Here is a 15768-nt window from a genome sequence, read left to right on the forward strand (position 1 = left end):
CCCTGAGCTTAGTCCTGGGTGACCTGTGAGTAGAGGCAGTGGAAAACCCTCACAGCTCTCTCTGTCTTCCCGAAGGCACGTGATCCTGCAGGAGGCTCTGTTTTAGGGGCAGAGCTGCAAGATCAAAACGACCTGGACCCTGAGCTGCACCGTGAGGCAAGCTGCCTTAAAGAGCCACCTGTATCACCCCAAATCCTTTGTTGCATGAAGCCAATGAAATCTGGAGGCTGTCTGTGACTGTCAGATATCCTGGCTCATTCTAATAAAAAAATCAATGAGAAAACATTACAAGTCTTTTCACACTTTTCCCACCATCGGTAGGTTATCTGCCTGTGCTTTTCGTATAGTAGCCCAGGCACATCAGTTTATAATTTTCTTGATAATTGTGTTTCTGGCCTGGAGCCTTTCCTGTATTCTCCACTCCCCCACCTAATTTTGGAGGAATCATATTCACCAAAACTGTTCCAGATGAGAACTAGATGCCACCCTGGTTGGACCAAACCTATCCCTATCCTGCTGAAAAATATTTCTCTTTTGCTCATGGTGAAGAATGTGTACGAGCTGCTTGGTAAACAGAGTCCGATCTCCGGATGGATCTTTTATTGATAAAGTCTAGAGACATACATGAACCAATAATTAACTACTTTGTCTATTTGTATTGTTTCTTGTTTGTGTGGCCCCAAATAAGAGGAAGTAGCATAGCGTAGCTATGTACACGACGGACCATGAAACTGGGTTTCTAGAGGAGGCTTGACGGGGATGAGCAGTGTCGTTAAATGTAATCCTATGTCTAGGTCCCTGTTCACAGATCCCAAAGGCACTGTTCCTATTGTGTGTGATGGAAATGGGGTCTCTGTGCTCAAGAAACTGCACAGCATGGCAGGGCCTGAATGTGTCCCATCTGCACCTCAGTCCCTCACTGTGAAATGGGGCTACTACATACTTCCCAGACCTCTAGAAAAGACCCAATGCTTTGTACTTTACTGTATAGTTGTACTTTTTCTTTTTTACTGTGGGTAAATTTCAAAAAAAAAAAATCCACAAACAATAAGGACTTCAAAAGAACCCAGGATCAGAAACATGGATGAAATCAAAATTCTGACTGATAAAGCATCCTATAAAACTCTCAGGGGTGTATCAGGATCTAGTAGGTTGGAGGACTAACCTTGTCTCCCTACCTCCCTGGGACCAGATCTAGCCTCCTGATTATTTTCTGTAAATAAAGTTTCATTAAAACACAGTCAAGCAGACTTCCCTGGTGGCGCAGTGAATTAAGAATCCACCTGCCAATGGAGGGGACACAGGTTCAAGCCCTGGTCCAGGAAGATCCCACATGCCGCGGAGCAACTAAGCCCGTGCGCCACAACTACTGAGCCTGCGCTCTACAGCTCGCAAGCCACAACTGCTGAGCCCACGTGCCGCAACTACTGAAGGCCGTGCACCTAGAGTCCGTGCTCCGCAACAAGAGAAGCCACTGCAATGAGAAGCCTGCACACCGCAACGAAGAGTTGCCCCCTCTCACCGCAGTTAGAGAAAGCCCACACGCAGCAACGAATACCCAATGCAGCCAAAAATAAATAAAAATTTATTTTAAAAAAAGCATCTCCCTAAATTACTAAAAAAAAAAAAAAAAGTCAAGCTCCTCCATCTTACACATGTTCATGGCTGTTTTCACAGTACAATGGCAGAGGTGAATAGTTGTGACAGGAATTTATGGCCCACAAAGCTTAACAGATGTAGGATTTGGTCCTTTACAGCCAAGACTGCAACAGTGGTTCTCAAACTTGAGCAAGCATCTTAGAATCACATGGTGGACTTATTAAAATCCAGATTCCTGGACTTTACCTGTAATTCAGTAGGTCTGGGGTGGGGCCCATGAATCTGTATATCTATCAGGTCCCGTCCAGGTAATGTTGATGTTGCTTGTCTGGGGACCACATTTTTCTGAACCACAAGACTCGGAATTATTGTTGTCAAGCTCTGCTGATGAGACAGATTCTAATGGAACAGAATGGGCATCAGCTGTGCCTAGGGCGCTTCTCCAGTTTCCAGAACAGAGTCGAGGAAAGGGGGGGCATGCCTGTTTCTCTAGGACTCTTTGGCTTGGTTAAACAAACAAGCAAAAAGTGGCTATTCCAGGGCTGTACAGAAGATAGTGTGCATGTATCTGGGGAACCCCGTGAATAAGGCTGGCTATTAAACAACTCCTCTACTTGTGGGTATGTGGGAATCCTCTAAATCTCTAGTGCCTGAGGTAAAATGCTCCTTAAGTACAGTTAGCAGGTATCATCTTGTAGCTATATAATTACTGAATTCCAGATGAACATGTTGAAATTCATCCGGTATCACTTCTTTCTAATGGGTGTCAACTGCTGAGCTCTGGGAACTAGTCTTTGGGAAATGAGACCAAGCAATCATAATCAGGCTTTTTTTTTTAATACTTACTCATCTTTGCCCCCATATCCCCTTTGGGACATTGATTAATTGGTGTAGGGATGGAGAGGAAGCCACTTGGTGTAAAAAAGAAAGATGGTAGGTGGTAAAGTCAGACCCGGAATAGGGAATGTGATGGAGGTTGCCCACAAGAGTTCTTGTTTTGAAAAATCAGCTGTAAAGGAGGAAGGCTGGAGTCTTCTTACCTGTGAGGATTCAGGAGTGAGATCCTGCTTTTATTGCTTGCTCCTGAAAATTCTCTCCACACAGCCACACAGCTAGGAAGATGTAGGGGAAAGGAGAGGTTTCTGGTCCCTACCGTCCCGTACAAATTGGACTTGGTTGTCTTTCAGGCTGGGCTTGGGTTCTTTGGGAGGGAGCTCGTCAGAGACAGCGGAAGGAGGAAGGCTGGAATCTACAGAGAGCCATCTCTGTCCTACCCCCTCCCCACGCTGCTCTCCTCTTCATCTCTTCAATGTTCTGATGGCTCCGCAAGGAATCACTGGGGCAGCACCGCTGCAGCTGGTTTGCATTGGCCCAATCACGATGGTCATGCGTGAAGTTGACCAATTATCCAAGGACTGACGAATCAGGGATCAGGTTTTCAAAGTAAAACACCTGCGCACAACTTTTGCAGCCCAGCCAAGGGGCACTTCTTCTTTTTTTTTTTTTAACATCTTTATTGGAGTATAATTGCTTTACAATGTTGTGTTAGTTTCTGCTGTATAGCAAAGTGAATCAGCTATACATATACATATATCCCCATATCTCCTCCCTCTTGCGTCTCCCTCCCACCCTCCCTATCCCACCCCGCTAGGTGGTCACAAAGCACCAAGCTGATCTCCCTGTGCTATGCAGCTGCTTCCCACTAGCTATCTATTTTACATTTGGTAGTGTGTATATGTCCATGCCACTCTCACTTCGTCCCAGCTTACCCTTCCCCCCTCCCCGTGTCCTCAAGTCCATTCTCTACGTCTGCATCTTTATTCCTGTCCTGCCCCTAGGTTCTTCAGAACCACTTTTTTTAGATTCCATATATATGTGTTAGCGTACAGTATTTGTTTTTCTCTTTCTGACTTACTTCACTCTGTATGACAGACTCTATACAGAGCCAAGGGGCACTTCTTGCTCTGGGGCTTGTCTCTTCCAGGAGGGCTGGGAAGACACCAGACCAACTAAGAAGGGCAACTTAGATGTCTGGATGTTACAGAGCCTCTCCTTCCTCCTTTGCCTCCCTGGAGAACTCCTTCTCACCCTGTAGATTCAGTGATAGGACCATCTTCAGTCCCGCAGAGGCAGGCCGGCTTTCCGCATGTGCTAACTAAGCTGTTTGCAAAGGTGCACTCTTGCCTCTGTCAGGTATGTGGCCGGGGATGGGGTGAGGGGTTTGTGGGTAACGCATGCAGAGTGTTGGGGAGATTCACAGGTAAGGCATCCCCCGTGGCTCATGAGGGGCCTCCCAGGGGAGCCTCTGATGTGTCAGTAGGATCTGTGCCCCTTTGATGAGTTCTGTTCTGAGCTCTGGCTGCTGATGTCTTAGCTGCTCACCAGTCATGCAGTTCACGATTTAGCCTTCTGAACGGGGTGAGAAACAAATGCACCCCTTTGGCAGTGACCTGCTCAGCTGTAGAAGTCGGGAGCTCGCTTACACGCTCTCATTTTCCCCATGGGAGCAGTCATGGGCTGAGAAGGTCTCTCTTGACACTGAGCTGTGCCATCTTGGGGGAAGGGGTGACACAGGTAAAGTGAAACAGTTCCTCTTATTCTCTTCAATGTGTCCCATCTTAGATTTTGTTTTTTTGTTTGTTTGTTTTTGTTTTTGCTCCAACAGTGTGCTGGAACTTCTCTGCTGGAATCCCAGACTTCTGCAAAGCCCCTCTTGTCCATAGGTGATTGTCAAAATTGGTGTTTGTTGAGGGGAAGATGGTAGAAAGCTTTTATTTCGCCATGTTGATGATCTCACTCTCCTCATTTAATCTTCATAACAACACTGTGGAGTAGGTATTATTATTATGCCCATTTTGTAGATGAGAAGACTGAGTCACAGGGAGGTTATATAATTGCTCATGACCACAGATCTCATAAGTGACAGAGCTGGTATTCATAACTAGGCAGTCTGGCTCCAGAATCTTAACTACTGTGCTATGCCACTCTCCCTTAAATTTACCATTTATGTTTTATTCATCTTTTACTTCTAGTTTCTAAGACCGGGCATAGAATAAGGCAAAATTTTAACAACTGTTTTTGAAAGAAAGAATATACTTCTTATTTGTTAAGAAGACAGAGGACTGAATAATTTTTTGGAGTCAGTACCCATATATTCCATTTAATGGAATCTACTCAGTGCTAGTTTATTATGTTATTTGTCTCTGAACTTATTTTCCTAGCAAAAACATGTGTGTGTGTGTGTGCATGAAAAATCCTTTGTAGTTTACTGTTGCATATTTTCCCCAATGTGTCTTTGTATATTTTCACTTAAAAAAAAGTGAGAGTGCAGACATAGAGAACAGACTTGTGGTTGACAAGGGGGAGTACTTTGCTGTACAGCAGAAATTAACACAACATTGTAAATCAACTCTACTTCAACAAAATAAAATTTAAAAAAGTGAGAATGGCAACTGTTCTGCACACTCTTAACTAATGAGCCCTCTACCCTCACTCTCTTTTTTTTTTTGGCCACTGTGTGGTTTGTGCGATCTCAGTTTCTTGACCAGGGATTGAACCCAGGCCATGGGAGTGAAAGCCTGGAATCCTAACCACTAGGCCACCAGGGAACTCCCATACCCTCAGTCTCTTGAGTTGAGTGTATTCCACAAAGAGGGCTGTTAATGTCTCTGTAGCCTCTCTTTCTGCTATTTATTTTGTGTTCCAGTAAATTATTTTAATCTACAATTACTGACCAAAGAAATGTATAAGTTAAGGGCCTGAGCCTGCATCAAAGAAATAGGTAGAGGATCAAGTTGGATTTTAAAAGACAGGCAAAGTTGTTCTCTAGACCTAGCAATGTCATTCAGTAGCACAGCTCTAAAGTGTAATATTCTATAAGCAGTTCTTTACTTGGAGAAATTAGAGAGACTCTTCAATCATCTCTAAGCACCAAGAAAAGAACCACGAACAAAAATATCTGGAACCAGACCTGGTTGATGCGACAGATTCAAACACTGCAGAAACCTACAAGGGTAAAAGGTTTAAGGAGGGAGCCAGTGTTGACCAGCAAGCTGTGTTTGGATTCCGCAGCACCCCAAGGATCCACAGGCCTGGTATCAACCCTCCCAGCTTGCGGTCATTGTGGATAAACCTTGCCTTTATTGGAAGTATGTGTTACTGAGCCATTTGACTCTTGAGAAAAGAACAATGCATTCGGGTGTAAAGTCACCAAGGACAACTTCACACTCTTACTGGGGACCATGCTTTGACAGAGTCTAACTTGAGCCCCATGATTACCTAGCATTAAACGACAGCCAACACCTTCTCCCCATGCGACTGCATTTGTCACACTGGGGCTGTGCTGTTCCCAGATACATACATAACTTTCTGAATTTCATTTTCTTTTATTAGTATGCACTTTATAATACATAACATTTTTATTAATCTGCTTATTACTTGTACTATAGTTTAAAGAATCGAGTAAACCCATAATTCTTAGTAATATATAAAGAGTTAGGATTTCAGGAACACATCTCCATTGGGACTGTTATATAAGGCACTTTACTACAGATTTAGAGGTCAGGTTTTCAGAAGTATTCACAGTACTAACTGCTATGTGCCATGTTCTGTCCTAATCTTTTTACATATTTTATCTCACTCAATTGTCGAGATTCAAACTTAGGAACTGCAAGGTTGAAATTGCAACCAAGTAATAAAATGTAGGTTTTAGCCAAACAACTCATGAACTCTCTGTGTGGGTTTAGAATTGGTAGGCAAAAACTGAGTGCCTCTTTAGTGCCAAACACTCTTAGTGACTACCTGCAATTGTACTGATTAAGAAAATGAGAAAAAAAAAATCTTTCCTTCCTCCATGACTGACTAGGCAGCTGCTAATGATGCCGAAATCTCGGCCTTTATGCACTGGTGCCGAATCAAATCTCAGAGACAGAGTTTTGGGTGAAGTAGAAAAGAATAGCTTTATTGCTTTGCCAGGCAAAGGGGGACACAGTGGGCTCATGCCCCTCAAAAACTGTGTGTCCCAACCTGGGAGGATGTGGTGAGGAGTTTTACAGCAATAGTTCAAGGGTGGGGTTATTGATAGGTTAGGGGGTGTGCAGGGCCTGCACTCCTTTAATCTGGCCTCAGGTGATCTCCTCCTAATGAGCTTCTCTGGTTCCTTTAATCTGGAATGAAGAATGCTAACATCTTCCATTTGTTGGGGGTCTTAGTTCTGTAAAAGAGCTCAAAGATATTGTTATGTGTATCCCTTGAGGCAGAATCAGGACCCTGTCCCAAGGCTGCACTATTGTTTCTTAGCCATTCCTCCCTTGGCTCTGCATCCCCTCCCTTCCCTGATTAGCAACTGTTTGAAGGGATTCCTTGACCAGGAGCCCCACAGGGTCCTGCTCAGTTTCAGTTATTCAATAATAATTGTCCTGTATCACTTAGGACTTACATTCAGCAGCAAATATCAGATGTTAAAAAGATAATGGCTTATTCCAATGAAGGGTTTTATTTTTCTCATATAAGGTGAAGTCTGGATATAGTCAGTCCAGGACCGGAAGGGCAACTCCATAATGTAATCAGAGACCCAGCAGATTCTACAACCTTTCTGCTCCGTCATCCTTAGTACATGCTTGTCTCATGGCCACAAGATGACTGCCATCCTCCAGCCATCTTATTTGCATTCCTGGCAGGAAGAAGACAATGGGCAAGGGGTGGAAGGAACATGCCAGTTGGTTGAGCTCTCCTTTAATGGAGCTTTCCCAGATTGCTCACCCATGAACTTCCTCTTGCTTCTCATTGGCCAGCTTTGTGTTTCATACTCACTCCTAAAGGCAAAGGTGGCTGAGAAAATTAGTTATGTTTTTGAAAGGGATATATAAACTTGCCATGCATCTTTGAGCTTTGGTTTACCGTTTCTGGCTTATATAGTCACTCTAGTAACTCTTGGAGTGGGGGCAGGGTGGGTGCAGGCACAAGTAGACTCATAGCTGCCTACGTGGTATAGGTTAAGGAACACTGGGTAGGCTCAGAGGCCCAAGTCATACAGTCAGGTAGTGACAGAAGCTGGAACCAGCATCTTTGGGCCTCTCATGACCTTGCCACTCTTATCATACTTCATCTGAGAGCTCAAACTCCTGTAAACTGACAGCTCCCTGAGTATCTGAGTGGATGGCTCCAGGCAATAAAAGTTCTTTCTACACGGTATGACCTCCAAGTGGCCAGTAGGACATTTACATCCCTAGGGTATCAGTTAAGAATGGAAAATGTCCAGGTGGTGCTTTTTACTTCCAGCCTCTGGGCAAATGCAAAATAGGATAGATCAATCTAGAGACAGTTGAACCATTATCTGTCTTTACTACAGTCATAGATTGGGGTTAGAATATGGGTGGAGAGAAAATCCTTTATACTGTAGAGATACAATTACAGGACAGAAAAAAGCAAGTGAACCACACGTGTAGTTAAAGAACTTAGTTGTTTCTGAGGTGGTACAAGCCTCATGGCAACCAGATTTTAGACAGAATTTAATAAAATCATGAATGACAGAGTCATATAATTGATTTTATCCCATCTCTGGGGTCAATTCCATCCAGGAGCTCTATACTCATTAACACGTTTAATCCAGGTAACAACCCTCCAAGGCAGTTGGTCATTGCCCTTGCACAACGGAGGACACTAGGTTTAGCAGCTGGCCCTGGGACACCAGGGTGGTTGGGCTGAGTTCAGCTGCTTCTCATCTTGTGTGCTTCCCACCACACTATGCAAACCCTACAAGGCACTGCTAACCCTTTCCATGCAAAGAGGAATAGGTTTCTTTGTTCAAGTATCACAAATGTTTATTGATGGATACACATCTATAAAATAATGGGTATGGCTTGATACATTAAGCAGACTTAATTTCAATATTATAACAAGAGGAACGAATTCAATTTCTCACCAATTGTTTCATATCTACAAAAACCACTCTAAGGGCATTAACTATCTCTCAGAACTCATCAGTTTTATACAAGTAAACTATGTTTCTTCTAAAAAGACTTGTGTACTTGACCAGCCTCAAGGATATTAAAAATTAGGAAGTTGGGATTAACACATACCTACTACTATGTATAAAATAGATAACAAACAAGGACCTACTGTATAGCACAGGGAACTATACTCAATATTTTTAATAACCTATAGGAGAAAAAAATATATACGTATAACTGAATCACTGTGCTTTATACCTGAAACTAACATGACATTGTAAATCAACTATATTTCAATTAAAAAAAAAAATCTAGCACCACAAAAAAAAAAAATCTAGCACATAAAGCTCATTCCTAGAGGTAGAAATACAGGCACTATAATATTACAGCAACAATCATCAAATGACCTGAAATATTCTCTTCTTCACTAGGATTCGCGTGGGAAATCTGCCCTTTCTCCATGTTTGCAGTTTTCCAGGAGATGGCACCAGATAGCTTAGAATCAGTTGCAGAGAGAGCTAAACTGGATTAAAGTGAACCCGACCAACAGCTTAGGTGCCTGTCAAAGGGGAAGAATCTCAGTACAGACCTAGCACCGCCGGGATTTAAGTATTCTCTGTCTATTCAGGGACCTCTGGCCTGGTTCTGAGGTGTCCGAGACGTGCAGCCCTCTGAGAATCGATCTCGTGACCTGAGAAGTGTTTGGGAAGGGGGCAGACCGTTTAAAGGTGAGGCTGGATTCTGAAAATGGAGAGGTTGGCTTCTGGATAGTCAGAAAGAAACAAAACAACCAACTTCATTCTGTGAGGAGGTGGACCCCTCAGTGAACTCTCCCGGGGGATCTCATCATGTGTGACCTAAACATTTAGTCTATCCAAAGCAGAGTGGGAGGTCCACGAGCTACAGAAGCCACAGGACAGGAAACAAGTATCACCTCCCAGGGGTTTCTTCTTGAGGCAAAACTGGAGGAAAAAAGAGAAGAAAAACAAAACTAAAACCCAACTCCAAACATTTTTTTGGGGGGTCAAATTACATTGTTTGCCCACCAAAATGGCTATCTGCAAAACTACAGGTGACCCCTCACCATTTGCTCTCCCTGCCATTAAGTTGAGAGCAGCCAGCCACAAGCAGCACAAGGCAGGGCCTGTGTCAGCCCCGAAGCTGAGCTGTTAGGTGATGTCAGTCACCTGCCCTTATTTCTGGAGCCCTTTCAGGTTCAATTTCCACATCCACAAATCAATTTTACCTGCAGCCTTGAGTCTCTGGGGATTTGCCCGGGGGGCCCAAAGTGAACGCCCCCTCCTTCCAATGTTTTTATTTCTCCCTATTAAATGCATTTTGAATCTGGCATGGGTACAAGAATTTTTTTTTAGAGGATGTGTTTATATATATTATCAAAATGATAGCACCTTGAAGCCATGTGGAAACTTAGAGATCTTGAAAGCGGTCCAGTTCGGAAACAAACAGAGCACTTTTAAAGTGTCTCCCTTTACGGCCGTTTGCCTTAGTGAGCCCGCACCTGGATCCATGCGCTGGAAGCGCAGAGTTGTACGTTCCCTGTGCCCTCGCTACTCAAAGTGTGGTCCACGAACCAGCAGCATCGACATCACCAGGGAGCTTGTTAGACATGCACCATTTTGGAACCCAGAACTATTGCATCAGAATCTGCATTTTAACAAGAACCCCAGGGGCTGTGTATGTGCTTTAAAGTCTGAGAAATGTAGCCCTATGAGACTCTTTTTAAAGCTGACTCTCAGAGTCTAATAGGGTGGGGAGGACCCCAGAGCTGGGCTCTGCCTCCCGGGGTGGATATCCTGTATTATTATTAATCATCCGGGACTGTGTTTTCTCTCTCGTTGTCCCGTTTGAGGAGAAGAGAGGCTGATTGATGGGTATCAGCGCATTGCATTAGATAATAATAGGCAAGGGCTACATATCTGTGCCATTTAAGGCATGGGGTATGCATAAATGACATATGGAGAAAGATAACTCTTCTGATGGGCAAGTAATGGGCACAGAGTGTTCTGGAGAGAGAGGTGGCAGGAAGGGGCAAGAAAACAGTGGGAATCTCAGCACAGACATGTTAAGGCAGGCTGCCAAAGACCACCTGGAATCATAAGGCACCTCCTTAGATGACAGTGGGGAGGGCAGTCTGACCTGGAAACTCCCAGCCTTTTTGGGCAAAACCCAGGAAGATCAAGAGATTTTCCACGGCCAAGGGGCTCCTAGTGTTGCCTCAGACTGTGCCCAGGGTCTGTCCCCAGCAGCTCTCTGTGCTGAGGGCGACAATCTGGTGGTCTGTTAGGTGGCAGATGGAGACACCGTCCACCTGAGGAGACACAGAGTGCAGCCCTCACAGTTAAGAGATTTTTGTGCTTACTAAATAAGAACATTAGCGGGCCCAAAGGGGCCATTCCCATTCTTTTCCTGACCATCACAACTGCCTATCACGTAGCAGAGGCAGATCAATAGCGGTGACTATGCAAGTATTACAAGTGCTTTTAAAGTAGGATCCAGCTTTTGCCAGGGATGAAGACAAACGCCTTCTATGAAATTCTCGGACGAGTGGATATAATCCAATCTGATTTTTCTTTTAAAGTAAAAGCAATATTCACTGCCACTGTTAAGGAAATAATTGAAGTGAGGGAGCAGGTGTTACCCACCAGAAAGGCGGGTTCACCTAGATTGTGAGGGAGAGGAGTGCCGGCGCGTGGTCCTGGGTGGAAGCAAAGACCCACTCCTTTTTCATATGTGCACAGGGCGTTAGAAGTCAGACTGCCCATTCAGAGCAGGCTTCATTACCTGACCTACCCCTGAGTCTCCAAGGCCACCCAAGCACTTGGAATTTCATCTTGGCACAAGAGGAGGAAAGAATCTCTCTCTCTGTCTCTCACTGGCTTCCTTTTCCCCCTGGGGCCCTCAGTTACTCATCAGGCTTCAGTTTCTCTCTGCAGAACGTTACCCAGAGAGAAATACAGACCTGAGGGCAAATGGCAGCACGTCCCATGCGGGGCCTCTGTCTGGCATGCAGGGCCTTGAAATTTGGTCAGATTCCCAAATCTAGAGGTTAAGGTTCCTGACACAGTCTGAGTCTCCTCTGTGGGCCTCTGAGTTTCCCAGGTATAATCTGATACTTCAGAAACCAGCAAGCCATCAATTCTGGTTTCCTCTCCCCTTGAGTGTTGGTCCCTGTAGGACGGGGACCTGGCAATGACTCTGACCCTGCAGCCTGGTTGGTTGGTTTACCTAGTTCTCTGGATGTAGGCGGGGGAATCTGAACTATTGATGGCTAGGGCCTGGCCAACTGTGTTGAGTGCTTTGTTTTGACATCTGGGAGCTTGAGGACTCTGGAGAGACTGCCTTCCCAGGATTAGCAAATCCCTAGAGACACTAAGGCACCTGCCTAGAAGTTCACCTTTCATATGCAAACCAATCAATCCAGAATCCACACCCCACCACACCCTCCATCAGGCTTTTATGCTCTGGCCACTAGCCTCTGGCCCTAATCACATACCAGCCAAGGACTAGGCAACTAGGGACAGACTCTATGTCCCGCAGCCTGCCCAAAGCATTCAAGCCAGCCAATCCTTGGATGTTTACCACATTTACCAGTTCCTTCCCACGGAAACCACAATGAAGGCTCTTGCCCACATCTTCTCTCCACTCTCTCTGCCTCGTGACTGGCCCTGGTGCTTCGCTGAGTGGCCCAGCCTGGCATGCTCTATCTCTTGTTTCTAGGGAACTATGAGTATAAAAGCTTCTTTCTCCATGACAGCCGTTTGTCTGCATGTCTCACCATACCTGATTAAAACAGATCTGGGGTACAATTTCAAACGCCATCCCTCCTACCCCTAGACTGGGATTGGGTCATGCTCCTTGAGCCCATATTCCATGGGGCTTCCCGTCCTGGGTGGGTCTACCTCCTGCCTTCCTGCCTTCCAGCGTGAAATTATTTCCTTCCACACACATTTTGTAATTTTTTATCATCACTTTATTCGATATCCTAGGGCCAGCAACATCTGGAACTTAGGAATATGACTATACTGCACTGTACCTGACCCCCTGAGATGAATTTTCCTGAACTGGTGCTGTTGTTTCTGTGGGATGGATTCCAGGAGTAAAACTGCTGGGCTGGGGGATATGTTAATGCAGTTAATTTTGATAGATGTTTCCAGATAGCTTTACAAAAAAGCCGTCATAATTCACATTTCCATCAGCTAGAGATGAAATGAACCCTTTCCCTGAAAGCTCTTGAAGATCTTGGCGTACCTGGAATCTAGCCCCCAAGCATCCCAGGTGGCGAATACTCTCTGGGGCTCCCAAGGGGGTGGCGTAGGGCTGTGGGCGGCTCACGGAGGTTGGAGTCACCTAAGAACCCAGGCTGACTGGTGAAGGCAGGGGGTGGCTCCCACTGGCCTGCGCATCGTGGGTGCTGCTTCTCTGACCTAATATCATGCAGGCGACATTGTTTATGGTCCATCCCCTTCCCTCTCAGCTGGGACCCCCTGGCTCAGATCACTCTGCAGGAGGGGCAGTTATTGCTTTAGAATCAATTTAGGGGAGTGAGAGGGGAGAAGCTTCCTCTCAAATAATTCCTGCCAAATTTGCTTTTATAATTAGTTGACTATCAAGGATTTTTATGGTTCCTGGGTTGATTATTTTATCTTTCTCAAACCATTTTGACTTCCAGGTCATGACAGGTCTTGGTGGCCATTAGTTGCCATGGGTGGTGGCATTTCCTGGTGAGACTCAGGACACAAGGCTTGCTGCTTACCCCTCAAGATCACGCCAGTGACCCCCTCTTTCTATGCTCTAGGACTCCCTTTTAAAAATGTATTTTGCTTTTTTAGAAAATTGCACAATTATTATTTTATAGGAGAAAATACAGCTAATCAAGAGAGAAACATTTATTTAAAATCTCACTAATCAGAAATAACTGTTACTAACATTTTGGGTGGATTGCTTCTGGACTGTTTTCACGAAAAAAATTATTTGGGGGCCATACCTGCATATTTCAACCTAAGAAAATCATGTGTGTCATTCTTTGTCAGTATATTGGTTTATGGCAGCACTTTCCATGGGTGCATAAGTATTGTGTCATGCCTTACATTGTTTAAGCAATTTCCTATCGTTGGTTGATTTTCCCAGATTTTTGCTATTGTAATAACTTCTATAATAAACATATGTCTGTATAATTGTCCAATTATATTCTTAGGCAAAATGCCTAGAAATGAGATTACAGAATTAAAGCACAGTTACTTTTTAAGAACTTTTGAGTTGAATTGTACTCCAGAAAGTGTATACCAATTTACTTACTACCAAGAGGTATTTGAGTAACTATTTTCCCAAACTCACCCCAATAGCTGAGAATTATTTTCTTTATCTTGGCCAATTTGATAGGTACATTTAACAAATATACCGTAGGGGTAATAACCCCCTATTCTCAGTTTCAATAAAGTCCAATCCTTTACCACCTCACCATCTAACATGAAGGGCTAAGAACCTGGGGTCTGCAGTCAGAAAGACCATGTTTATAGGACCCTGGGCAAGTCACTTGATCTCCATAAATCTCAGTTTCGTCAACTCTAAAATGGCACAATAAAAAAAAAATTTATATCACTGGTTTGCTGAGGGTTTAAATAAAGGAATGTAGATAAAGTATTTATTTAGCATATGCTTGGTACAACGTGTAATTTCAATAAATATCTTTTTAGAGAACCCTCAATATGTCACCTGATTGGTCTCCTACCTTAAGCAAACCCTTACTCAAGACATAGAGACCCTTCTTAAAAGAGCAAGACCTCAAGAAGAGATATGGGCATGCACTTGGACGTTGCTTGTCAACGAGAAGCTCTGTGCACAACCTAAGTTCTGTTTAGAATAATGAAGGAGCAGTTATGTGCACACCATATCTGAGCTCTCTCTCTCATCTTACACATATACACGCACACGCACATGTACATATATGTAAGATTTCAATTTGGTCAATACTTAATGAGGACAAACAGCATGTAAGATTTAGTTTCTGGGGAAATTTGGACAGATCACTTTACCTCTTTGTGCCTCAGTTTCCTCATTTGTAAATCGGTGATAATAATTGTACCTACCTCATAGAGTTATTGTGAGGATTAAATAGGTTAACGTTTGGTACTTAGACCAGAGCCTGGCACGTGGCAAGGGCAGTGTAAGTTGTTTCCTAACTAAATAGGTGAATGCTGACCCAATATGCTGGTGTACCGGCTGTGTTCTCACTGAAGGGTTGGCTTCTGATTCTGAGGGGGGATAGGAGTGTAATAGCCATGCAGGAGGTAAGATTAGGGGAGGGGGCCCACCGTCAGGGGTCTCTGTACAGCGCAAGTGGAGGATACTGGAGGGGAGCCCTGGTTTCCCCAGCTGCACACATAGAGGAGGAGTGGGTGAGGATACATGTCCATGTGCTGTCTTTCAATGAAAGAAGAAGGGCAGGAAAGAGGGAGTTTTAATAAAGCTTTTGGAAGGGAGTTCTGCCAGTCTGACGAGGGTCAGATGACTTGATCAAACCTCAACCTCGTCTTATCTCCCTGTCACTTCGACTCCAGAGATGATTCTTCCAGAGAAACTTGAAACCAGAAGTCCAGGTGAGATCAGAGCATCACAGGTTGGCCTCCTGACTTACCACGTGAGACTGATCGGAGAGCCGTGGGGACTTGCAGCTGTCGTCACCCTCCTCATCTAAGGGCACCTGGGTGTCCTTGGGCCCAGGTCAGGCCTCAAGCGAAGGAGTTGTTGGGTCCCTGGAGAACTTTAAGCAGGAATGTCCCTGTCACTAATGTCAGCCTCAGGCTGGCCATTTGGATCAGACCCAAAGACGGTGAGCACAGAAGGACCCCAGTGAGGGCCGTGGCTCTCTCCTGCGAGGCCTCCTGTCACCCTGGGGTGGGGGACAGGCTGGGGGGGGGTGTGTGGTGTGCTTGGGGGTTGGAGGATACTGCAACCTGCCTTCCTCAGGCAGTGCTGGCCCCCAGAGGAGCTCTGTGTGTCTGACGGAATGTATTTTAAAAATTCAAATCGGGATGCCCTGGGGGTAATTGGTGGGAGTTGCCTGCACTATCTCAGCCATTCCCCGTGGTCTGATCCCTTGCCTGAGCCCCAGGGCACTTGGCTGGCTCCCACGGGCCTTTGGGATTGCCACTTTCACGTGGAAGAGACCCTGAATCTTGTGTGATTCTCGCTGAGTGGC

The 15768-nt window shown here is 44.9% G+C and overlaps 1 long non-coding RNA gene across 1 annotated transcript in view; it reads left to right on the forward strand.

Annotated features, from left to right (window-relative positions):
* The window catches only part of LOC309631482, a 71827-nt gene extending 56379 nt beyond the window's left edge, over positions 1 to 15448 (forward strand). Inside the window, exon 3 of the long non-coding RNA XR_014246300.1 lies at positions 13240 to 15448. This is a non-coding gene — a long non-coding RNA (uncharacterized lncRNA). The remainder of the gene's footprint in view (positions 1 to 13239) is intronic.
* The last annotated feature ends 320 nt before the right edge of the window (positions 15449 to 15768 follow it).

This window comes from Balaenoptera borealis (genome assembly GCF_965194805.1).
Source record: "Balaenoptera borealis genome assembly, chromosome: 6".
Classification (NCBI taxonomy): Eukaryota; Metazoa; Chordata; class Mammalia; order Artiodactyla; family Balaenopteridae; genus Balaenoptera; species Balaenoptera borealis.